The sequence below is a fragment of the Rhamphochromis sp. 'chilingali' genome (genome assembly GCF_963969265.1).
Source record: "Rhamphochromis sp. 'chilingali' genome assembly, chromosome: 6".
Classification (NCBI taxonomy): Eukaryota; Metazoa; Chordata; class Actinopteri; order Cichliformes; family Cichlidae; genus Rhamphochromis; species Rhamphochromis sp. 'chilingali'.
Window position 1 is genome coordinate 18,850,140 of NC_137933.1, and position 25,730 is coordinate 18,875,869.

At 38.6% G+C, this 25,730-nt stretch overlaps 1 long non-coding RNA gene across 1 annotated transcript; it reads right to left on the minus strand.

Annotated features, from left to right (window-relative positions):
• Positions 1 to 17,308: 17,308 nt before the first annotated feature.
• On the minus strand, positions 17,309 to 20,599 carry LOC308398624. Its single transcript, XR_013971978.1, has 3 exons — positions 20,508 to 20,599; positions 18,651 to 18,806; positions 17,309 to 18,223 (listed from the first exon to the last, which is right to left on the minus strand). It is a non-coding gene; the product is annotated as an uncharacterized lncRNA (long non-coding RNA).
• Between the last annotated feature and the right edge of the window lie 5,131 nt (positions 20,600 to 25,730).

Sequence of the window (25,730 nt, forward strand, 5' to 3'; positions counted from 1 at the left end):
CGACTAATTTAATAGTCGACGCGTCGTTTGAAGCTTTGTAAGATCACAAAAGACGCAGGAATAAGTAGTAGGATTTAAGAGTGTAATAACGGACTGAAACAGAAGATGGCAGCACTGCATGTACAAGGATGCCAGCTGCCGTTAAACCCCGAAGAAGAAGAAGTAGCTCTGTCCCAGAATTCATAGCGCAGTTTCCAACAATGGCGGCAGCTAGTTAGTTTTAATATTACTCTTATTATTCTTTCTGGGTCACAAAATAAACGTTTAACATATTTTCAGGCGAGAATGTAGCTGTGTAAACCTCAAATATCTGCTCAGTTTATCAAGACACCACATATTTTCAAAAGCGCTCTGACGTTTTCGGAGACGTCTGTTACCCACTAGCTCGATAGCTAGCCGGGAGCAAGGCTCACTAGAGCCGGTGAGAACACCGGACTCCCGGCAAATCGTTTTGTTTTCAAACCCACCGCCGTCTTTCGGTACTCAGGTTAAACATATATAAGTCACTTAGATAACTTAAAAATGTTATTGTTTGGCTTTTTTTTTTGTATTTTATTTTTTTAAGTTATAGTTTTTACACAGCTGAATAAACGTCAACCAGACAACTGATTATCAGAAGTGTGAGATTCTCGAGAATATACTCCGGTGTCCCGTTATATTTTAGATAGCAAGGAGTTTATTAAACTTCACCGAAACAATCTGCAAATGTCATTAAAATTTAATAAACTGTCATCTGGTCTTTATTTTTAGTTAGCACATACCTTAAACACTTAAAGCTGTAAGCTAATGATAGTTATATAAGAGCAGATGCATGCTGGTGCAATAAGCTGTACGTTTTACGTTTTACAAAATTCCAGAATCTCAGGTGAAACGTCACAAAATTTTGACAACCACCAAACATTTAAAACAGTAAATGAGAGCAGGTACAAGGATTCTGCACAGAGACGTAAACACAAAGCGCTGACCTGCGGATCAGAATCAGCCTTTCTCACCCGACGGCACGGACACGGTTGGGGCTGAAAGTCGACAGCTCGCTGATTCTAATGTTTCGGCAGGTCCGCACTTTGTGTTTACGCCCTTTTTGTGCTGATTCTAAAGCTGTTAGTTTGATCTCTCTCCAAACAATATTGACCGAACCAGCAGCAAAAGAAGATCCAAACTAAGCTTCACATAAACATCGTCATGAATTCCCTCTTACTTTTGCTGTTTTGCTTCCACCACAATAAAATCACACTTCATGCACAGCTCTCTCTCTCTTTCTCAGTGCATTTCAAGAACAGTTTCCAGTCTATCCCTGAAATCTGTTTTCTTCATTATTCGCTTGCTTGTTACGCACAAGACTACCATTGTTTACAGCGCTGTCGGCCGATGTTTTTTTTTTCCTTTTACTTACTTCTGAAAAGAAAACCTAATTTCTGCCGTTCAATAGGCTTCTGAACAAATTTAAACTTTTTAAAATTATACAAAATGGAAAACGCTTAGCCGTGTCTCTAATAAAACCGCTGTAACTTCAGAGGTAATGTTCATAAATTGATTAATGGTTTTCTTTCGTTTTTGATGTACTGCAGAATATTTTTATAAAATCCCAGGCCAGGAAAATCACCTTCATGTTTTTCTGTGTTTTATCTTCAGCTACGTTGACACAAAGGCATCTGCTGTGATGCTCACACCTTTGATAAAGTCTGGAAAGTGTCAGCTTCCTTTTTATAGATACAAAAATATGTAAATTTACTGATCTGAATTATAATATTTCTGACTGTCTGAGGCAAAATTTCCCAGATTCAAATCAAATTGAATCGAATTGAATCAAATGGAATCGTGGATCGAATCGATTCAGGACCTTGTGAATCTGAATCGAATCGATTCTAGAAATCAGTGACCATACCCAGCCTTAACGAGAACGCAAGTACGCATATTGAGAAAGGGGCCCTTTCTCAATTCTAAGTACGCGAGTACATACTCACGTTCTCGGTGACACCGGACTTGCGGAGACCGCACGCGAGCACGGACTCGCGATTTGTACAATTGGAACACCAGCGTAATGGATGATGTCACAGGTCCGGAGTTTTTACTGCTGCTTTAGTGGACACTCAATACAATAGACAGCTGCTGGGGTTTGGGGTTTGTTTAACCTGAGTAGCGAAAAGACCACGGGGGTGTTGAAAACGATGTGCCAGGAGTCCGTTGTTCTCGCCGGCTCTAACTCCTCAACCTCGCTTTCTGCTATGGAGCTGGCAGGTCACAGACGTCTCCGAAAACTTCGGAGCGCGTTTGGAAATATATGATATCTTGATAAATCGAGCAGATATTTGAAGTTTACACAGCTACTTTCTCGCTTGAAAATAACTTAAAAGTTTATTTTGTGACCCAGAAAGAGTAATATTTAAACGTTTTTAGCCCCACTCGTCAGCCATTGCCGCGTTTGAGTTTTGGACGAAATGCATTCTGGGATATTTAGCTGTACCAAGTCCACACAAGTCACCACCGATGCATGCTCGATAAAACGGGTGGAGTGAGAACACATCCGGGACTTTTGTGCGTTCTCGGCTTGATGCGTACTTCGAATTGGAACAGTACTTGGTCTCCGACTGATGACGTATCACGAGTACACGAGAACGCAAGTACACACAAGTACGCATATTGAGACAGGGCCAGGGCCCCAGTCTACATGCGGTGTCTCACTGAATAAAGCCCCACTACAACAGTGACATGTGGAACCTTATTATTACAAAAAAAATTAATAAATTCACATAATAAAAAAAAACAAAAAACGATATACAATGCATTTTTGATAATGTTCACTGTGACTCACTCAGTACATTATATCTCAGCTACAGAACCACAGACCCTATTTACTAACATTTTACATTAAATCCTTCTGTCAGGTTGCACTGGCCAAGCAGAGTCTTAAATAAGAAAGGAGGGTATGAGCACCGCTGGACTGCACCCAGGACCAAACCGAAGTTGCTGGCTGCAATTCTCCTCTTGTGATATACTGAACTTTTATAAACAAAGACAAATTAAGAGACACAGTTAACTAAAATTTCTTGCTTAACACCTAACAGACTTAATTTCAAGGCACTTTCTTACTTCAATGCATTCTTCGTTTGCCCAACTGTTGCTTCCTTGACCTGTTTCTCCTCTTCCTTAGACACAGCCAGTGATGCCAGTAAATAATTAGCCTTGTCTTCTGCTTGGGCAAATCGCAGGTTCCTTAGCACTCCATCAAATGTCTTTGTTGGTAGAGTCAAGATTTAAAGCAAAAGGATTTTAAAGGTTTTAATGGGACCAAGCAAACTTGACCACAGAGTAGACAAAGTCGAGTGTAGAGTACACAAAATACATATAAAATTAAAGTGGGGACAGTGGAGGCAAACACAATGATCTGTAGTTTACAGGAGTTTACATAACTGTATAATTTATACCATGTGTTAAAGTAAATATCAAATTCCCTGAGGGCCTTCTGGACTCAAAATCCACCCCATCCCTGTAAAACGCTGAAGTTTTGAGAGAGATGCCATTGCCCATTCTTTGTCCTCCTGGGTGACAGGTCTTTTGATTCCAGCTGAAATAAAATAAAACAAAAAATACTTTTAATAAGTAGTAATTTTAAGATCAGATACTATCGAGCATTTATATAGGACTCTTCACTTAAAGAACACTTTAAATTTTTTGATGTTCACTACATGTGTGTCTCAATATTAAACACAATGCTTTAAGTAAAATTAAGAGAATAATTAGAACAAAGAGTGAATTTTAAATGAATAACTGACCTTGTGTTGTTGATGGTGTCATGTCAGACACTCTCTTGGCAGTAATTTCTTCTGCTTAGGATAATTTCACGCTCTTCTATACACATTCCACATCAGTGCCATACACATTCTTCTCCACCCAAATCAACAATGCAGCCATATGATGGCACTTATCTTTGCCAATCGGGCACTCCCAGGAGCTGAACCTCACTGACTGACCCTCAACATGCACGTACATTGAAAGAAAGTTAATGCTTACCCTAAACATTCTAACAAACACTTGCAGTGCTGCTGTGTGTACTGGCACCACTGTAGCTAGTCACCTGGCAGATAGATAATCTCAACTAGGCTAACATAACTAACTCTCCAAAAAACTCTGTTATGGAGATTTTCAATTTTGTTTACTTCCACTGTTTTAGCAGTGTTGTATGTGCGTGTGTGCGTTTTATTAAATACATTAGCCGGTACAAAATATATCATGTCAGCTGGCTAGCTTACTTCTAACTCACCTCAACCTTATAAATCTTCCTTTTCATGGATGCCTGGATACTACCCTTTATAATACTGCCTGGGAGAACAGTTACACTGACCACTTTATATCATGGCCTGGATCTGGGGACCCAGGACTTATGTCTTTTTGTACTTACCTCGGGCTGGCGATCCTCATGGGTCGTCCTCCTCGGGAGGTCCTTATAAATATGTTTATTTTCCGTGTGTAGTGTTTTGTTGTTTTCTCTGCTTACCCCCTTTCTGTGTGTGTGCTTATTTGTGTTTATGCTTCCGGATGTTTTGGATCTAATACAATTATTTCAATATGTTTTGGAGTCTGATTCACTTTCACATTTTTCCTCTCTTTTCTTTTATACATAAGGAATGAACTCGGAAGCTGTACAGACAAGAATACTCACGATTGCCCCAGTTGTTCAACACATGCAGTGTGATGGAGTGGATGACATCTACTTTGTGGTCCTGAGAGACAAAAAAAACAAGATGGGTTAGTCGGACAAAAGTTTTTTAACTCTTGAAAGGATGGTAAATTTAGGAATACTGTGATTACTATGAGGGAGGATATACAGATAGCAGCGGGTGCTAATCTCGAAGTACTCTGGATTGAAAAGTCTATTTAATAATAATATATAATAAAACGGCATTATCTGAGTAATTTTCATGGAATATATTATGAGCTTAATATGTTTTTTATACCTCACTCATGAACAGGGTGGAAAAGTCCATTTTCAGCCCTCCAATACTGAAAATCAATCCTGGTGGATGAAGAGAAACACAGAATAAGAAGAGAAGCTTAATCCTGAAGAAAAGCACGTAGTACTACCACAAGGCCAGCAGGAGGACCAAAAGTCCCAATGCGTTCATGGCTCTAAAGCAGGGGTGCCCAATCCCGGTCCTCGAGAGCTACCGTCCTGCAGCTTTTAGATGCATCCTTGTTCCCACACACCCGAATCAAATGAATGGCTTGTTATCAGGCCTTTGCCAAACATGATGGCATGCTGAAGAGGTAATCAAACCATTTGATTCAGCTGTGTTGGAGTAGGGATGCATCTAAAAGCTGCAGGATAGTAGCTCTCGAGGACTGGGATTGGGCAGCCCTGCTCTAAAGAGACCTCTGTTGCTGTCACTACTGTAGTCAACAAAATCATCAGTGTTGTAGTCCACAGTGTCACGGTCATCAGTGTTGTATTCAACTGTGTCTTGGTCAATATTGTCAGGGACTGGACGGGGCCGTCGCCTTTTGGAAACTCTGCACAGAAAAAACAAAATCATGTAAGAAAAAATCTACATGGAAGAACAAATGGATTATGATTACAAAACATGCATCTATGTCAGTGGATGACAACAAAGAACATGTAGACCAGCACTAACCTGTGTAAAGTCTCCTTGTAGGAGATTAAGGCCTCTCCTTGGCAACCATAATAGCCGTTAGGACACTCGAGCCAAACATTAGCGGGCATCATTCTAGCTTATAATCAACAGCGGATCCGGTTCGGATGAGCTGGGAAACGACTGGATCCAAATCAAGTTCCAGACTCGCTGTGCAAGTGGACTCCGATCCGGACCTGGTTCGCGGATCTGTTAAAGAAGACATTACAGGCTCTTTATTTTGGTAATACACATTAGTCCTTCTATGCCAACTAAAATATCTTTATTGTTATATTTGTTGCCATTTCTGCTATCCTCTTGCAGGACTCTAGAGTGCGACCAATTTGGTCGCAAATGCGACCAAATTTTTCACTGGTGCGACTAAAAAAAATATTTGGTTGCACCAACTGTTTGGGTAACAAAAAAACAAAAAAAATTTATGCAACTCTCCGTGTGGTCAACAACAGACACACATTATGCCCCTCTCATGGACCAAACCAATCAGAGATAGTCAAGGGCGGGACCTCTCTATTTGGCCGTGGTCCAGTTGAAAGTGCAGATGGATAGAGGGAGGTGAGTAGCTTTAAATATAACTGTGTTTTGTCAGAAACGCCAGATTCTCAGATTAAAGCTCACAAAACTATTTCAACAACCACCAAACAGCAAATGAGAGCAGGTACACGGATTCCACACAAAGACGTAAACACAGAGTGGACCCGACGCATCAGAATCAGCTTTGTCTTTCTCGGCATTCTCACCCGACGGCCCGTAGACGGACACGCTGTCGGAGCTCACCGATTCTGATGCATCGGGTCCGCTCTGTGTTTACGTCTTTGTGTGGAATCCGTGTACCTGCTCTCATTTGCTGTTTGGTGGTTGTTGAAATAGTTTTGCGCTGATTCTGAGCTGCAGGTTTTGTCTCTATCCAACCAAAATTTGCAGAGCCAGCAGCAAAACAAGCAGCAAACTGCGCTTCACATTTGATAAACATCGTCATGAATTCCCTCTGACTTTTGCTGTTTTGCTTCCACCACGATAAAAATCACACCTAATGCACAGCTCTCTCTCTCTCTCTCTTTGTACTTCAAGAACAGTTTCCCGTCTCAAATCTCTGTTTTCTGCATTATTCATTCTCTTATTACCCACCAGTCTACCGTTGTTTACAGCGCTGTCGGCCACTGTCGTTTTCTTTTCTTTTTCTTTTTTCACTTAAATGACCTTGGACAGGAAAGCCTAATTTCTGCTGTTCAATACTGAAGAGATTTAAACTTTTTAAAATTATGCAAAATTACAGAATATTTCAGAATATTTTTAAGGTTATCTGCTATAAAAAGCCAGGCCAGAAAAATCTCCTTCATGTTTTTCTGTGTTTTATTCTCAGTTACTTTGACACAAAGGCATCTGCTGTGATGTTCACAATTCTGATGAAGTCACACATGTATCAGTACTGATAAATGATCAGAATTATAATATTTCTGACTGTCTGAGGCTAAATTGAATCGAATCGGGACTTTGAGAACCGGAATCAAATGGATTATAGAAATCAGTGATGATACCCAGCCCTAGTGAGCAGCCTAGGCCCGACAGAAGTGGATGTAGCTGTGAGTAACAAGAAAAGATGAAAAGAACTATTGATAACTTTTTTGTTAAGTTAAGGCCTGATCCGTCTGAAATTCATAGCCAGTGCTCTGACACGGTGCAGTCAGTCTTTGAATGCTGAAAAAGCACAGTGTATCCAGAAAACACATTATATGCTGCAATAAATGCACTGTCCAAGTGTCCCCTCTCCCCACTGCCTTTCAGCAGCATGCAACAGCAAACAGGTTGTCAGAGGAGGCCGAGATGATGATAAAGTTTAACATTTTCTACAATATTGACAAAACACTTAAAGCACAAGATTGTTAGTTAATAATTTAGAAATGAATATTGTCTGTATGGACTGCAACTTCCCCCCCCAAAAAGTGCACATGTAAAACTGCGGTGTTAAGCAATGCGGTTGAAAAATTTGAGTGCGCCTAACTTTTGTGCCGGTGCGCCCCATGGAGAAAAGTTAGTCTAGAGCCCTGCTCTTGGCCAGATCACTCTTAAAAAACACTTTTTAATGTCAATGACACTTTTTAACTGGGTGAATATAAGATATGTAAGTTTGGCAAAAGGTGATTGCAGCTTCTGCCTTGTGACAGGAATGATGTTTGCTGATTCAGTAAAAAGGACTAGATGTTACAGTCCCTGATAATGCATCGATTTAAATGGAGAGACTCTTGAGGGATGGCTGTTATGAGGAAAGGTAGCCCAGAAACTTTCCCAGCAGCACACATCGTTGTGTGCCTCAACTTTCAGTCTTTTACCCAGGCTAATCTGTCATTTTTTTCTTCCTTGGTTAGGTTTAGGGATTAGAGATCTGATCTAGATTATCATATCGTCAGTAGTGGACCTTGGATTCATCGGGCGTTTCGGCCATTTTCAGCCTCCGCAAGGCTCCTGCCTACGATAGCCGTAATGCTCCGACAATCCATCAAGCGGTGCGGCTTCGTAGCTTAGCAAAGTCGTACTGAAACATTTGACAGATCGAGCGCCGTGTACCACATACAATCGTTTCGAGGTCAGTAAACACAACCAGAATTTATACATAGGGCACACAGGATTATAAGGGGCACTGTTTTTTTTTCTTTAAAAAATGTTACAAAAACACACCTGCTGTTCTTTTTTCAGGTAGAGTGCTCTGATGTGGCAGATTGAATGAAGCAATTACTACTGTGAGTCACACTGTTAGTAATAGTTGTGACCATTTTTGCTCTTCCTTCCTGTTGTATTAGATTTAAACGTTGGTGTAAACAACTTTAACAACAGCTTCAAAAACATCTGTGTCACAGACATGTTATAACAAGGACTTTATTTTCTTTTGAAACAGTGAACAATTAACGCTGATCATATCTTGTTTGCAGTTTAATTGGTGGATCTGTGGGTGACATTTATTGTCACCTAGTTAATATTTGAAGAAACCCATAACTGCACTCTGTTTAAAAGCTGATTTCTATGTCATGTGAACTAGTCACATGAACTCCTGTTAACTTTATTTGTTGATGCTGAACTGCAGACGCACACTTTGACTCATATTGATACACTTTATTGGTATACTTTCCACTATTGTCGAGCGGCTTTACATAATATTCTTTGCACTACTGTACATGTATGTGTGTCTTTACTTGTATAAAGTTGTGTGTGACCCTAGTTTGTCCCTGTGCTCATGTTGGTTGTGTCTTTTCTTTCTCACCTTCTCTCAAGCTTACTTCTGCACCCTGATGCTCCTCAATCAGCTCTAATGGATCTTCTGGGTGAATGAGGCAAGTTGTGTAAAGCACTTTAAGTGTTTTTAGTAGAAGAGCACATGAAAGTTTACACAGCTGTGAGGTTGAGCTCTCCAACCACTTCCTAGAGAACATGACGGATACCATTAAAAAAGAATTTTCAGTGCCATGATTCGACTGTTACTGAGCCCCAAAAACAGAGCCAGATGGTGGGATTCGTGTTTTCAGTATTTGTTTTCAAAGTGCTGCTGGGAAGAGGGGGAGCTGGGTGGGTCTTCTTTGAGATGGGAGAGGTAAGATTTCCAGATGAGTTATATAGTAGCAGGTGTGTAGTTCTACAGAGAAGATAATATACAAAAGTTACTAAAGAGTAAACGCAGAGAAATGAAGACAAGAGACAGAGCCCATTTACTACCATGGCAGGAATACAAACTGGTGGAGATCTATCACCACAGCTCCTAAATGCACAGCCTCTTGATTTCAAACTACCTGCAGATGTGAGTGGATGAGCTAAAGGAAGCAGCTCCACACAGAGGTGGAGACCAGAACAAAGCTGCCTCAGACTGTCCGATCTGGCCCAGTCCCTGACTTTCACTCATTTAGAATTTATACATATGACTCAAAAGTCATGCCAACTTACAGGAGGTGACACCATTAGTCAAGAAAAAGGAAAAGAAGCTTTGTTTTGAAATTAACAGAACTAAATAAAATGAGTGTAGAAGCTTGTTTCTGTTATCAATAAGTCCAAATTTGGGGTTATTAAATAAAAATTTCCAGTGAAATCTGCAAAATTCATCCATCCATCCATTTGCTACCGCTTATCCCTTTCAGGGTCGTGGGGGGTACTGGAGCCAATCCCAGCTGTCATGGGGCGAGGGGCGGGGTACACCCTGGACAGGTCGCCAGTCTGTCGCAGGGCTAACACACAAGGACAGACAACCATTCATACTCACATTCACTCGCACATTCACACCTAGTGGCAATTTGGATTATCCAATTAACCTATCCCCACAAACTGCATGTCTTTGGACGGTGGGAGGAAGCCGGAGTACCCGGAGGGAACCCACGCAGACACGGGGAGAACATGCAAACTCCACACAGAAAGACCCCGGCCTTATCACGCTTGTTTAATATACACTGACAATTAAGAATACCAAAAGACATGAAAAATTTCTTCTTCTTAAAATTTTATTCGTGTTGTTTTAAAAATATCTCTAAATTTCCAGTGGAGACAATTTAGAGAATTTTTATGTTTTACAAGAAATTTAATTCAGTCCAAATGAGTTCCAATTGAGGGCCAATTCACAATAACACAGTGCTTAACAAAGTTAGTTGAACATCACCTAATGTAAGAATTTGGGGTGTTCTTATTTCTATGACAGGTGATGTAATAAATTTGTTAAGCACTGTATATGTAGAGTAAAAACCCTACAATATAAGAGAAGAAAAACCCCAACAATCAGATGATCCCCTTTGAGCAAGCACTTGGCAACAGTGGAGAGGAAAAACTCCCTTTTAACAGGAAGAAACCTCTGGCAGAGCCAGACTCAGGGAGGGGCAAGCCCTCTGCCACGGCTGGTTGGGGGTGAGGTGAATCAGACTGCAAACATCTTAATCAGACATGTCTTACCTGGTAGGATGGACATTCGCTTGAGGAAAAAAATGGGTTAAATGGACATTTTTTCCCTTATACAATATTTAAATATGTGTTGCAGCCTGATTCACTTTCACATTTTTCCTCTCTTTTCTTTTAAAGATGGTTTCATGGGAATTTGGTTGTGCCAGCTTTCTTTGAACTCGAAAGCTGCGTAGACACGAATCCTCGCAATTGCCCCACTTGTTCAGTAGATGCAGCGTGATGTAGCGGATGAAATCTACACTGTGGTCCTGAGAGACAAAAAAAAGATGGTGATTATTATGAGGGAGGATATACAGATAGCAAAGTAAGAAAAGTCTATGTGCATGTGTCTAATGGTAGAGTGTACTCACGGGTATCCTGAATGTCTTGTACCTGCCTGTCCACCGAGTACTACAATTGAGAAGAGACCATTTACGTTTACGTAACAGCTTTATGACAATATTAAACTGGCATTATCTAAATAAATTTTCAGCAAAAAAGTACATTTCATATTATGAGCCTCATATGTTTTTCATACCTCACTCATGAACGGGGTGGAAAAGTCCATTTTCAGCCCTCTAATACTGAAAATCAATCCTGGTGTATGAAGAGAAACACAGAATAAGAAGAGAAGCTTAATCCAGAAGAAAAGCACATAGTACTAGAAAGACTGTAATTGTTTGTGGAAGGAGATCATTTACCAAAACACAAGGCCAGCATGAGGACCAAAAGTCCCAATGCCTTGATGGCTCTAAAGAGACCTCTGCTGCTGCCACTACTGTAGTCAATAAAATCATCAGTGGTGTAGTCCACAGTGTCACGGTCATCATAGTTGTAGTCCACAGTGTCACAGTCATCATAGTTGTAGTCCACAGTGTCACAGTCATCGTAGTTGTAGTCCACAGTGTCACAGTCATCAGTGTTGTATTCAACTGTGTCTTGGTCGTTATTGTCAGGGACTGGACGGGGCTGTCGCCTTTTAAAAATTCAGAATAGAAAAAACAAAATCATGTAAGAAAAAATGTACATGGAGGAACAAATGGATTATGATTACAAAACATGCATCTATGTCGATCGTGGCTCAAGAGTTGGGAGTTCGCCTTGTAATCGGAAGGTTGCCGGTTCGAGCCCCGGCTTGGACAGTCTCGGTCGTTGTGTCCTTGGGCAAAACACTTCACCCGTTGCCTACTGGTGGTGGTCAGAGGGCCCGGTGGCGCCAGTGTCCGGCAGCCTCGCCTCTGTCAGTGCGCCCCAGGGTGGCTGTGGCTACAATGTAGCTGCCATCACCAGTGTGTGAATGGGTGGATGACTGGATATGTAAAGCGCTTTGGGGTCCTTAGGGACTAGTAAAGCGCTATATAAATACAGGCCATTTACCATTTATGTCAGTGGATGACAACAAAGAACATGTAGACCAGCACTAACCTGTGTAAAGTCTCTCCTTGGCTGCCGTAATAGCCATTAGACTGAAGTCTTTGGCTTCTTCTCAACATGGCTGTAAAATGAAAGGGAAACATGGGGTTAAGTGAGTCTCTAACACAAAGCTTATCAGACTTCATAACTATGATTTGAGCATGTTTCCATCAGAAGCAAATCAGTGCAGATTCTCTTAGATATAAACTTCACGGTGCCAGCTTGTTCTTTTTAATGAACAGAATAATATTTGAATCACACCCATTTATGAAATCCGCTCTTAATACAGAATTTTATTTTCCCAGTGTCTTCAAAAACAAAGCGTGATATTGTTATGATTCATATCATAGCAACAGATCACAACATTTTCTTGCAAAAAAATCTCTTTCACATGTCAGTTTGTTTGTTCACAATGTAGCTGTTAAAATTCAGAAAAAGAGGAAATCACCACAGCAGTAAAGAAAGACTCAAAGCAACTAAATGAATTTGGCCCAAAATCCTGTCAAAGTCTTTAGAGACATTCACACTAGAACTAAAAACTCATTGTTTATAGATAGATAGATAGATATTTATTTATTATAGTTAATATAGAATTTGGCCTAAAATCGTATAAAAGGGTCTTTAAGAATTAAAAACTCTTTGTTTTTATAGTTAATATACAAAAGGAAATCAATTTTTATCAGACAAGCTGCGTCTAACAGGTAAGCAGTAAAATCACCTTTACAGTAGAATGTAGCTACTAAAAAGTGCTTTTCTGACATAATCAACTGGATATCATTTTTAAAATGTTCAGATTTGAAACACATATATTAAAAGTAAGATGTGAAGCCAAAACATACTCTGTTTTTGTACTTGTTGATTTTTAGTCTAAAGATTGCACTTACCTTCACTTAAAACGAAAGTTGAAGAAACTGAATCGCTAAGTGTGCTTTTCCGTAAATTTGGACGTTTAGCGCTTCTCACTGAACTCATCTGAACTAGTGATGGGTCGTTCGCGAACGAAATGGCTCTTAGAGCCGGCTCTTTGACGTGAACGACGCGAGCCGGCTCCTTATCGCGAGCCGTCACGTGTTTTTTTTTTTTCTTTCTTTCTCTCACCCTCTCTCTCGCACTTTTTTTCTGCTTCACTCAGCATGCCAGCCTTGTGCTTTACGCTGGGCAGAGGGGGGAGGGGCAGTAGTTAAACTCAGTAGCACAGGAACAGATCCAGAGGGGGAGAGAGAGAAAGAGATCCAGGGACAACAACGTCACATTAGAAAGGTATAGTAATCATCCACAACTATTTTCAGTTGCAGATGATAAAGGATTCAGAAAGTTTATTCATGCAGGTCCATTTGACAGAGAATGTGCATGTTTCTTTTTGTTTTCATATTTTAATTTATATTTAATTGTGTTGTGGTTTGCAGTGTTTTGTGTTGTTTCACTTTAAATTTGTAAAAGGAAAAAGCTGAAAATTTAAATAGTTAAAAGTTGAAATGTGAATAGTTGATTTTTGTATTATATGATTTATTTATTACATTTTATGTGGAGTGAATAAATAAAAGTATTTTTACGGTGGCCCCTAGAGATAAAGCACATACAAACTTCAAATCACGTACAAACTCGGAAGCATGTACAAACTCCAAAACACGTAAAAACTCTAAAACACGTAAAAACACGTACAAACTCCAAAACACGTAAAAACTCCAAAACACGTAAAAACACATACAAACTCCAAAACACGTAAAAACTCAGAAGCACATAAAAACTCAAAACACGTACAAAAGACAACAGAAGTGCTCCAGGATGCTGGGGGCAGTGTTGAACTTTTGTTACCGAGTGGCTACACAAGCCAGCAAGTACCAATGACTGGATTTGTTGTGTGGTAGTAACAGGTAAATGAACATTTTTTTTTAAATTATTTGAATATATATGAGTGCCTGTGTATAAATACACAAACAATACACACATGCTTTCAATTGTGTAATTTAAGTGATCTAGTAGCTCTGCTTTGGAAGTTCAGTTCATGCTAGAAATGTGTCTTGGAGTTTGTACGTGTTTTGTCTCTAGGGACCACCGCATATATTTATATATAAACATATATAAATAAAACCACTTTTTTAACGTTAGTAATTCCTTTTGTGCATAATTTTATAATACTGTTAATAATAAATAAATTAAAGCAACAAAACAACCTGAAGAGCCGGTTCGGAGCCGAAAGAGCCGGCTCTTTTTAGTGAGCCGAACCGAAAGAGCCGGTTCTCTAAAAAGAGCCGGAAATCCCATCACTAATCTGAACCAGAAAATTTAGGTGCAGAAGAAAAATTTCAAACCGCAGCTTTTTCAGTGACGTTACAAACAGACACATGCACAAATCGAATATAACGCACGCGCGTTCCATAAGAGCAGCACTTCGTGTGCGCACGCGCAAAGGTGTGAGCGTAGATCTGTTTTGTTTTTTTTAAATGAAATTTGCTCGAAATTTACCTTTCCTTCTCAGTCCCTTTATAAACACCGCATCATATTGTCAAAATTCATATAGCATATAGCATATATCCTAATGTCACGGACCGGCTCTGGAGGACTCAGGGGTCCGAGAGCAGTGTCGTCTAGTGATGTGCGGATCGATCCTGAAATATCGATTCCTCCGATACCAATCATTTATGTTCTAGAATCGATTCTCACATTAAAATATCGATATTTTAGTAATTTAGAGTAAATTTGTAGTTTATCATTAACAGGAACACAGTGGAAAGAAACTATAACATTCGGATTGCCTACATTCAAAGGAACTACTTCCTCTTCCGCCTTTCATAGTCATGTGCGAAATACGGCTGTATAAATGTCTCGCAGCCCCTTGGCGTGCGCACTCACAACAATGGCTGAGCGTAATTGTGCGGATGTATTTTACCTCCACAAACAGCTGAGCCGTGGTTTGCAATAAATGTGGCAAAAAAAGTGAGGTGTTGTGGCCATACTTGCCAACCTTGAGACCTCAGAATTAGGGAGACATTCAAAAGGGCTGTTTGGGCGGATAAATATATTTTACAGGGTTTATTTATCGGATAAAATACGTTAAATGTCACCGTTATTATTGGCCGGCCCAGAAACAGCGGGGGTGTCCAAATTCAGAGGCTGCTTCCACCTGAGGACCGGCCTTCGCGGTCTAAAGAAAGCCGGGTAGTACGTCACGAGCTCCCTCGGTGGAGTGAAACTCTGCCGTCTGCTCCTTGCTGTCTAAAATATAACCGGACACTGACGTAAACTCTTCTGTTTAATCAGTTTTCTGTTTGACGTTTATTCAGCTGTGTGAAAACCCCGGAGGAACCCTCCCGAGGGAATAATAAAGTTTAATTTAATTTAATCTAATCTAATAACTTTAATCTCAGCCAAACCGATTTACTCACGAACAAATAAAACACTGAAAAAGCCAAACAAGAACATTTTTAAGTTATCAAAGTGACTTGTACATCATGTTTAACCCGAGTGGTGAAAGACCGCGGGGGTTTGAAGACGATGTGTCGGTCGGCTCAGATATTTGAAGTTTACACAGCTACATTCTCACCTGAAAATATGTTAAAAGTTTTTTTGCGACCCAGAAAGAGAAATAAGAGTGATATTAAAACTAAGTCGCTGCCGTCATTTTGGAAACTGGAATTGGCTGGGCCGCGCTATGAATTCTGCGATATGGTTTTTCAACTTTGTTGTCCGGGTGGAAAATCTGGAGAAAGGTGGGATTCTCCCGGAAAAATCGGGAGGGTTGGCATGTATGGTTGTGGCAACATCACTAACCTTGTCAAACACCTCAGAGTAAATCATATCACAAAATATGACGAGCGTATGTTGAGGCGAACTGAAGAGGAGGAGAGGGACAGGTGCTGCTAGGGTGAGAGTCTCTCACGGAGTCCTTTAGTCCTCCAGGCAGGCAAGGTGTTCAAATAGCACACAACTTTAGTTTTTTTATTTCTATATGATGAACTCTGCATTATTAAGTGATAAGAAGAAGGTATTCTGATGTCCTGTAATCATTATGACGCTATAATTTGAGATACAATAAATAAAATCCGTTTTGTACAAAGTATCGGTATCGGATCAGTATCGTCGATACCACCCTGAATATTACTTGGTATCGGATCGGAAAGGAAATCAGTGGTATCGCACATCACTAGTGTCGTCTACTGTTCTGTCCACATTTGTATGTAGAGTGTGTGTGTGTGTGTGTGCGCGTGTCTGCTTCTCTCTCTCTCCCCGGTCCTCGGGGCTGTTGACGGAAGCGCGCGTCGTGGGAGAGGCGTGTCCGGGCGACTGTCGTCATCGGGAGTCCCTCTTCGCTGTTGCTGGCCCACCTGCAGCTGATTACCTGACCAGCTGGTGGTAATCATCCCTCCCGGCTAGGAAGAGGTATTTAACCTGGACTCGCGGCGACAGTCGACGTGGGATTATTACTCCTGACCGGTATAGTCTGTGCTAGGCGTGTGGCTAATTGTGGATTGTCCTTCTTCCTCCAGGAAAGTCGGGCGAAGAAGCGAGTTGGGGAGCACACACACTAAGGGAGCTACAGCACGGGACGCACTGGGAGCAAGGGATGAGCACCATTGGCAAATTGCATCTCTGAGTTAATTGTTGGACTAACCCGTCTATTCACTTTATTTAAAGTGCACTGTGGCATCGCAGAGTCCTGCGTTTTGGGTCCTACTTTCCTCATCCCCATGGTCTGCCAGCCAGACCGTGACAATTAAATAAAAATTTCCAGTGAAATCTGCTAATTGAGTAAGTTAAAAAACAAGATGCAATATGCTCAATGGTCTACCTCAGGGGTCAGCAACCGCACCCAAATAGCCAGTTGGACGCGATTTCCACGCAAAAGAAAATACTGGGAGCCGCAAATACTTTATCTTCATTTTAGATGTCAGTCTACACTGAAAAAAATAATCAGTGGGATAAACATAAAAAAAAAAATCATTGTAATCGGTTGCACGAAATTAAGTTATGTTTGGTTAACCTTAGTTTTTTTTATGTTATACCTGCACACATTTTTCTGGTAACACGAACATGACTTTTTTATGTTATGTTTTTCATTCCGGTCAAATATTTATAGAAACCACTTGTTTATCAGACATGAACTTTTTGTGTTAATTGTATTGGACTACTATGTGTTATATTGACAAGATTATTTTATGGTAAGCTTATTTTATAACAAATTTCTAATATATAATATATAATCTAATATATAATTGAGTGTTCAATATATAAAACTACATTAAGGCTGATTTTTCTGTATGTACTGTACACTTTCTCTCAATCAAAGAAATAAGCAAAACATTTTTGAACAATGACCTGTTACACAGTTGTAACAATGGACTTTCAATTCAGGCTTCCAAAATATACATGAGTCATATTTGTACAATGCATCTCTTGAAAAACATTCCACAACATTCCTCAAAGTTATCTGCTGTAACCTGAATTCAACCTTGTGGGGCCTTATGACATCGCGCTTATGTAAAAAATAGTTTTTTAAATGTAAGAGCCATAAGGTAATATGGCAACAGGGGTGTAATTATTAAAATGACACAAAGAAGAGACTTAAAATATCATTATAACCCACAGGCACAAAACCAAGAGACCTAAACTGATTAGTATTGGCTTGCTTCTATCATTAAACATCACAATCACTAGACGATGCAATCTGTTTGTAGTGGTGCACCTTGGGAAAAAAATTGCAAACTGGTGAAATTGGTGCAAGGCACCATTTCCATTGAGAAAAATGGAAATTCAAAGTTAGAATTTTTTTTTAAAAGAGCCATGGCTTGAAAAGTGAAAACTGCAGTAATAAAGGCCCCAAGTTGAAAAGTGCCAGAAAAATAAGTTTCACTATGTACTGCAACTTTACCAGTGCTGGCTTAAAACAAAGGATGGTACATATTCGAAGAGGTAAACATGTTGTTCCCACATCATAACTGGAAAACTGTTCAATCATACAGTCTGGTCCTGAAAACCTGGGCCTTCTTTGAAAGGCTGTTCCTTTTGAGCTCCATAACCAGTTTCTATAATACCTCAAAGGTATACTTTTCCAGTGGGTAGGTGAGGTTCAAAGTGTACATTAGTCCAAACAGCATTGCAGCTGCTAGGGTATAGTTATCCAAATCCTGCCAGACTCTCTGGCCTTCAAGGACTATCCTGATGTCCTCAGGGCTGCCATTGGCATCTCTTGACTTTATGATGTAAATTCCCATGGTTGTTTCCTTATTAGATCGTTGAATAATGGCTTCATCTGTGGCCTAGAAAATGCAGAATTCCAAAATTTAATTAAACAGAACACTGGTTAAAGAACATTATACCAAATCTTATTTTAATCTGTGTCACTATTCCAAAAAATATTAACATTAACACATTAGGTGAAAAAAAAAATGGATTCATTACAGCATGTGATTTGAGTCCTCAGAATGCTTAAAAAGGTAATGCATGAAGTGAAATCTCCATGCAAAGAAGCAGAATACTGTCAGAGCATAGAGAGGTGTTCAACTATGAACTCCACACATAGTTCTAATGCAGGTAAAGGAAAAAAACAAACAAAAAACGAACCCATGGTAAATTGTGAAAATCCCAGGTGATTTTCAACATACTCCTGGCATAGAGTGACAAGCAGCATTTTGTTAAAATTATTATTTTCCCTAAAGTGTATACACAAATTAATTTTTTTCTTACCTGGGCCGTGGGCTCCAGAATGTTCTGAAGTCTTCTTCCTATTTGTCCTCCTCGCCTTTTGAAGACCTTTATTAGTTTGTCAGATAGCACATCTATCTGCGAGAGTAATATGGACTGCAGTGGCATGGTGGTAATGCGCTTAAACTCTGCATTTATCTAAAAAGAGAAGTTGTCACATAAAAATGCTGTCAAAATCTCAAATCTCACAAGGTTACATCCACACAAAGTTGTTATTTTTTGTCATATTACTATTTATTAGCTATGGGTCCCATGTTGCTGAGCAGTTCCATAGTTGCCCTTACTTCCATACCACCCAAAGCCTGTTTGCAACCACAGCAGTTGCCTCCTTCTGGCCATTTTGCAGTTCTGCCAAATGACCCATAAACTACATCTATTATTGTCATATACACATCAAGGTCTTTCATTAATACTTAGTTAAATTAGTTAATTTGACCTTTCCAGAAAATTTACCTTACAGAATGTGAGATAACATATGCAAATCTTCACTAGTAAATAAAATAATGTTATTAAAACATTAACTGTAACACCTCTACATAACAGCGCTAGAGAATTGTTCTGAAGCAACACCAATCTGCCCTTCAGCAGGGATAAGCATCATATATCGATACAGAAAAAATAAATTTAACATATTTATACTGTCATTATTTTTATCTCTTTAAGCCCTCCTCTCAGTCTCTCTATAAATCAGTTAAAATAATTTGTTGGGTTTTTGTGTGTCTGTAACATGTTATCAGTACATTACATTCACTGCCCCAGAACATGAAATAAAGCCCCACGTCACGCAGTTCCTCTCCTAATGAGTACTGCATAGGTGTCATGCCCTAAATAAACCCACTTTAGTGAAGACACCCCCCCCCAACACACACAGAGCACACCCCATGGCAAAACTAGCTTATTTAACTGTTTAACTAAAACATTTTAGGTACAACCAGTTAACTAAATGGACATAAGTTTGTTAGTCTGTATTCACTGAGAAAAAACAAGCGAATGTGACTGGGCACACATTGAAAAAAAGCTAATGCACATTAGCGGGGGGGGGGGGGGGTGGAGTTTCAACAGAAAACATAACTATTTTCTGTTATTTTGATATGACTGGTTTTAAAAGACTGAACATCCTTCTAAAACAAGTGAAAGGCGTGAGACTTAATTATGTTTAGACCAAAAATATAAATGATTCATGTTGGATATATTTACTGTGTTTTTACTAATTTAACAACCTCATCATTGCATTAGTCGCTTTATGCTATAGCATTGCACTTACATTAGCTTGAAGCTCAAGGCCGTCATTTTATTTAATTTCTTTTTCTGGGCTTACAAACAGGACACACAACATTTAGATAACCGTTACACTGAATCTTGGGTCTGTGTTGAGTCTTCCAGCTGCTGACTACAGAAGCTAGATTGACCTTTCAGCATGTTTATAGCGGCTGTGGCTATGTGCTGGTAATGTTACCGTGTGTGAGCAGTCACATTGGCAGCAGACATGTTTCAACAAACTAGTCATATCCCAGGCCTACATTAGCTTGTTTAATGGTTAAGACACTGCAGGTACCACCACTTACTACAGACACTGATGCAAGTTTGTAATAGTCTGTTAATTTAGACTGAAAGAATATACAAACAATATTAACTCACATTATATATGTTAATTACTAATTTGCTTATCGCATAATTTCGGTTACCATTAGCTAACTGGAGCTAGCTAACATTGGCCTTTCATGGTTTTCGATAAACAGCCCACATACCTGTAAAATAACAACACCCCAGTAAAAGTCCACATATATAAAGGGTCTACACTCTTTCTCACTGGTGTGTTAGCTTTAAAATCTTATTTACCTTCAAGTGTAAAACTCCAGATGGTAGTAGATTTTCCAAAGCGAGAGACAAAAATGGCGGACAGTGCAGCCGATTTTTCCTTTCCAGGGGGCGGAGCTTGAGGAAAAAAAAAGACTAACTTGTTTCTTTTCAACATGATTTGTTCTAAAAGAATGAATATTCTTAAAGAATATGTGAAAATTAAAAGACAAAAATATGTTTAGATGTGAAATTTAAATTTGTCATGCTGGATATATGAAGTAATTCTATGCAAATTCAACAACCACCCTATTGCATTTTTTTCAGTATATATATTGCTTTTTTGTCTTTATGCTTTGTGTGAACTAAAGTGTGTTGCTTATGAAATCCATGAACTGCTACAGAGAAAATGTAATTTTCTCTATATTTCTGTCATTGTAGCCGCTAAGACTGGTGGACCTAAATTTTCCCCACCACGTCTGTTCACATACAAGAGGAAGGGGAGTGAGCGGGTCAGCGCTCAGGGCACAGAAACTTAGCTGGCTTCAAACACCATTTATTTCCATAAAAGAAACTCAGCCAGAGTCACAAATACAAGATAAAATTACCCGTATACAATAAAAAAAAAAACTAAAAAAAAGTGTTGCAACCTGCTAAAAACCCTGCCGGCAGAACTAACTATACACTATTAAAACAAGGCTAAAACATGTTTTCCATATGCTAAAATTACCCTCCCACAGTCCCATAATCCCACAGTCCAGCCACACATGGGCGAATGGTCCTTATCTTTTTTTTTTTTTTTAAGAACTTTATTTAGAACAATAACAATGACAATCTCAAAGAGACAAGCGACATATTAAAACAATCAGAACAGAATCACATCTCCTATACACCACAATGAAATCGACAATAACTAAAAGTAAACATATATACACACACACATATATTTGCATATACACATGTATACATACACATTTATATTCACACATCTACATAATAATAATATAAAAAGATGAATAACCAATACAAAAATAAATAAGAATAAAAAAAGAATGAAAAACAAGGAACAGAAATAAAGAAGACAAGGGGGATCATAAAATCTCTAAAAGTGAGGTTCCATAAACAAGACATATAACTTAAATAAGGGGCTAAGAAAAATCAAACTCCTCTAAAAATCTATGCAATTTGATTGCTTGGGGCTTATTTATCAGCTTAAGAGATTTACGGAACAGGGAGAGGTCGTTTTTAAGAGCAGGCCATGAAGGGGGGGATTTAGCATATCGGCATTTATGTATGTAATACTTTGTTAACTAAAAACTCACTATTTTTGTCCATAAGGATTACTCCAATTTGAATATTTTGAAAAGACCAAAAATCAATATATCCATACTGGGACAATATTAGGACATGGAGAGATTTCCATAAATTCTGGATTGTCACACATCCATAGAACATGTGCTCTGTTGTTTCCGAAGTTGTTTTACAAATATAACAGTTGTCTAACACAAATTTAAATCTGTCTCTCATAAATTCATTGGAGGGGTAAATATTTTTTGTAGTTCTAAAATGGACTTCTTTAAATTTGGGGGGAATTGGAAATGTTAAATATTTGGTTCTGATCAACGAGATCTCAGATTTGTTATAATCTTTAAAGATGAGTGAATGTTTTGTCCTACCTGGATATAAGGTGTTAACCAAATACCTCCTCAAAAACTGATTATTGCATTTTCCATTAACCAAGTCAAGACCATCTAGTTTAACTTTATGCAAATTTGGAGTCTGTATATTTGAAAAATTGTTCTTTACCGTATTTACAAGGACTGTTGGGATATTCTGTGAAACCTTTTTATAGAGCTCGAACGAGCAACTCATGTCATATTTCTCATTAAGCCTGTTTAATTCAAGTATATCTCCATTTTCATCCATTATATGTGTCACAGACCAAATTTGTTTTGTCATCCATTCTTCCACAAACATAGATTTCCCCCGATTCAATATCACCCTATTATTCCACAATGGAACATTGTGGGGACTAAAGTTATGTTTAAACATTAATTTCCAATTTAACAGAACTTGTTGATGAAATTTGGAAAGTTTTATGGGTAGTTTAGAAATTTCAAAATCACATACTAAAAGGAATTGGATCCCCCCCAACTTTGTTGAAAATAAGAGATGGTATCAAGAACCAGATCTCATTATCATTTTTCAAGAAAGATCGTAGCCAATTAATCTTTAAAATGCCATTCATTATTTCAAAATCGATTGCTTTTAAACCCCCCTCTTCATAATCTTTTATCAAGTCCCTGTTACTAACATAATGATGTTTATTTTTCCATATGAAATTAAAATTCACCTTATTGATGTCTTTTATAATTCTTGGTGGGATGGCTAGGGAATAAGCTGGATAGATTAATCTGGACAAAGATTCAACCTTGGTCAACATTATCCTGCCAAACAACGTTAAATCTCTCTGTAGCCAATGGTTTAGAGTTTTTTTGCATTTGTCAATTGTATTCTGAATATTTTTTTCTTCACTATCAGCCATGCATTTAGTTATCCAGATTCCAAGATATTTGATTTCATTTTTGACAGGTATATCATACAAAGAAGAGTGAGAACAATTGTGGATACTCATGAGTTCACATTTGTCCAGGTTCAGGCGTAGTCCAGAAGCATCAGAAAAGATCTTTATTGTATCTAAGGCCAATGGAATTTGTTCTTTATTTTTTAGAAAGACTGTTGTATCATCGGCAAGCTGACTTATTATTAATTTGTGATTATTTATGTCTAATCCTTTGATGTTTGAGTTTATGACAGTAATAGCAAGTAATTCAGTGGCTACAATGAATAAAAGAGGTGAGATGCTGCAGCCCTGCCTGATACCTCTCTCCACCCTGAACCTGGGACATGTGCCTTCTAAAAGAGAAACACAACTATTAATATCAGTATACAACATAGTGATCATATCCAGAAATGCATCACCAAACCCACAATGTTTAAATGTCTTAATAATAAAAGTGTGTTCAATAGAATCAAATGCTTTATGGAAGTCCAAGAACAACATAAAACCATCATCCTTAATTAGGTAATTGTAATCGATGAGGTCCAAAACCAAGCGGATATTATTTCGGATCAACCGTCCTTTGAGAAATCCTGATTGTGTTGGGCTAATTATTTCAGAAATACCTGTTTTTAGTCTTGTGGCTAAAACTTTTGTAAAAACTTTGTAGTCTGTATTTAAAAGTGTTATAGGTCTTAGATTAATTAGTTTTTTCTTATCTTTCCCCGGTTTTGGAATTAATTTTATAACTCCCTGTTTCATTGTTGTCATAAGCTCCTTATGATTTATACATTCATTTATTGCACTGAATAATAGTAATTTTAGGTCTTCCCAAAAGTGCTTATAGAAATTAGTTGTTATACCATCTGGTCCCGGTGAACGATCAGATGCCATGCTCTTAATAGCAAAATCAAATTCTTCTATAGTCAGGTCTTCATCACAAATTTCTCTAAAATTATCATCAATTACTGGAATCCAATTACTGATTTTGTCAAAGAAGGAGGTGACATTTTGTTCTGAGTATGAAGACTTATAAAGGTTACTGTAAAAAGTAAATACTTCATTTGAAATGCGTTTAGGGTCTGTACATTCCTCTCCGTCGATTATTAGGTTACATATTGAGTTATATTCTTGTCTACGTTTTTCTAGATTGCAAAAATAGGCAGTGTTCTTTTCACTCTCTTCTATCCACTTGGCTTTGGATCGCAAATAAGCAGCCTTGGCTCTATAAAGGTACATTTCGTCCAACTTAGATTGTAAATTATAAATTTTTCCTTTTTCTTCCTCAGTCCAATTCAATTTGGCATACAGATTCATAAGTTCTTTCACTACATTTGATTCCTCTTCTTTTCTTTGTCTGTTTAACTTTTTACCGAATGCAATTAAGGTTTTTCTGATTCTAAATTTAAGATATTCCCATTTGAGTATCGGTGTATTGATGGCTTCATCATTCTGGACATCTAAAATTCATTTTTTAATAGAATTACAATACTCCTCATTTCTCAGCATCTGACAATTAAATTTCCAATAATCCTTAAATGTGTTGTTTTGGTCTTTGCTTTGTAGTCTCAGAATAATGGCGCAATGGTCACTTAAGGGACTGTTAGAAATGACTGTTTCCTTAACATATTGTAAAATTGAGTTGGATACCAACCAATAATCAATACGTGACCTGCTTTGACCATTAGGTTTGTGCCAGGTGAATTGTTTTACATCTTCGTTTAACACTCTCCATACATCTATTAATTTATTATCATTAGCGAATTTTTCAAATATTGGGTTTTTATGTTCTCTTGAAAACTTTGAAGGCCATCTATCCAACCATTCATCAGGAGTCACATTGAAATCACCTCCAACTACTATATAATCATTAGGGAATTTGGTATAAAGTTCCTTTATAACTGTAGAAATTTGATGCAGCAGGTTCTTATTCTCTTGATCATTGTTGTATCCATAAACATTAACCAAAATAATCAGAGTATTATCAGTATTTAACACACAGGCAACCCAATGTCCATTTTTGTCTGCCATGTTGCACAAAAACCTACCAGGACATCTGTTGAAACAAATAGCAACCCCAGCCGACCTGTTTGTACCATGACTAAAAAAATTTTTATCTCCCCATTGTTGTGACCAAAATTTCACATCAGATTCCTCAGAATGAGTTTCCTGGAGAAAAAAACAATTTGCCTGTTGCCCCTTGCAGAACAGAAAAACAGCTTTGCGCTTAATTGAGTCTTTAAGTCCCCTTGTGTTAAAGGAAAAAAAAGAAATATTAGTTTTTAATTGGAACACGGAACACATGAACAGCTTTAAAGAGGAAGTTTAGGAGATGGAGTAGGAAAATCTTGAGGTAAAAGTCCCATCATCCGAAATGTTCCACTGTATATTCCTTTCGTAGTCAGATGTCAGCCCGTACCTGGAGTCTCTACCCTGATGCGTTTGCCTTCTATGAAACCAAAAGGGCCCCTGAAGCCTGCAGCCTTGCCTTCCTTCCGTGCCTGGTCGATTTTTGGCCACAATGCTTGTCTGGATCTCCAGTCCTCTGGGGTCAGGTCTTCAGCAAAGCGGATGCCTTCTTCTTTGCACACGGGAGAAGCCTTTGTTCGCCTCCAGATGTCATCTCTCACGGCACGTCTCACAAACAGAATAATGATTTGTCGATGCTTATTCTCCACCGCTCTTCCCACTCTGTGGACAACATC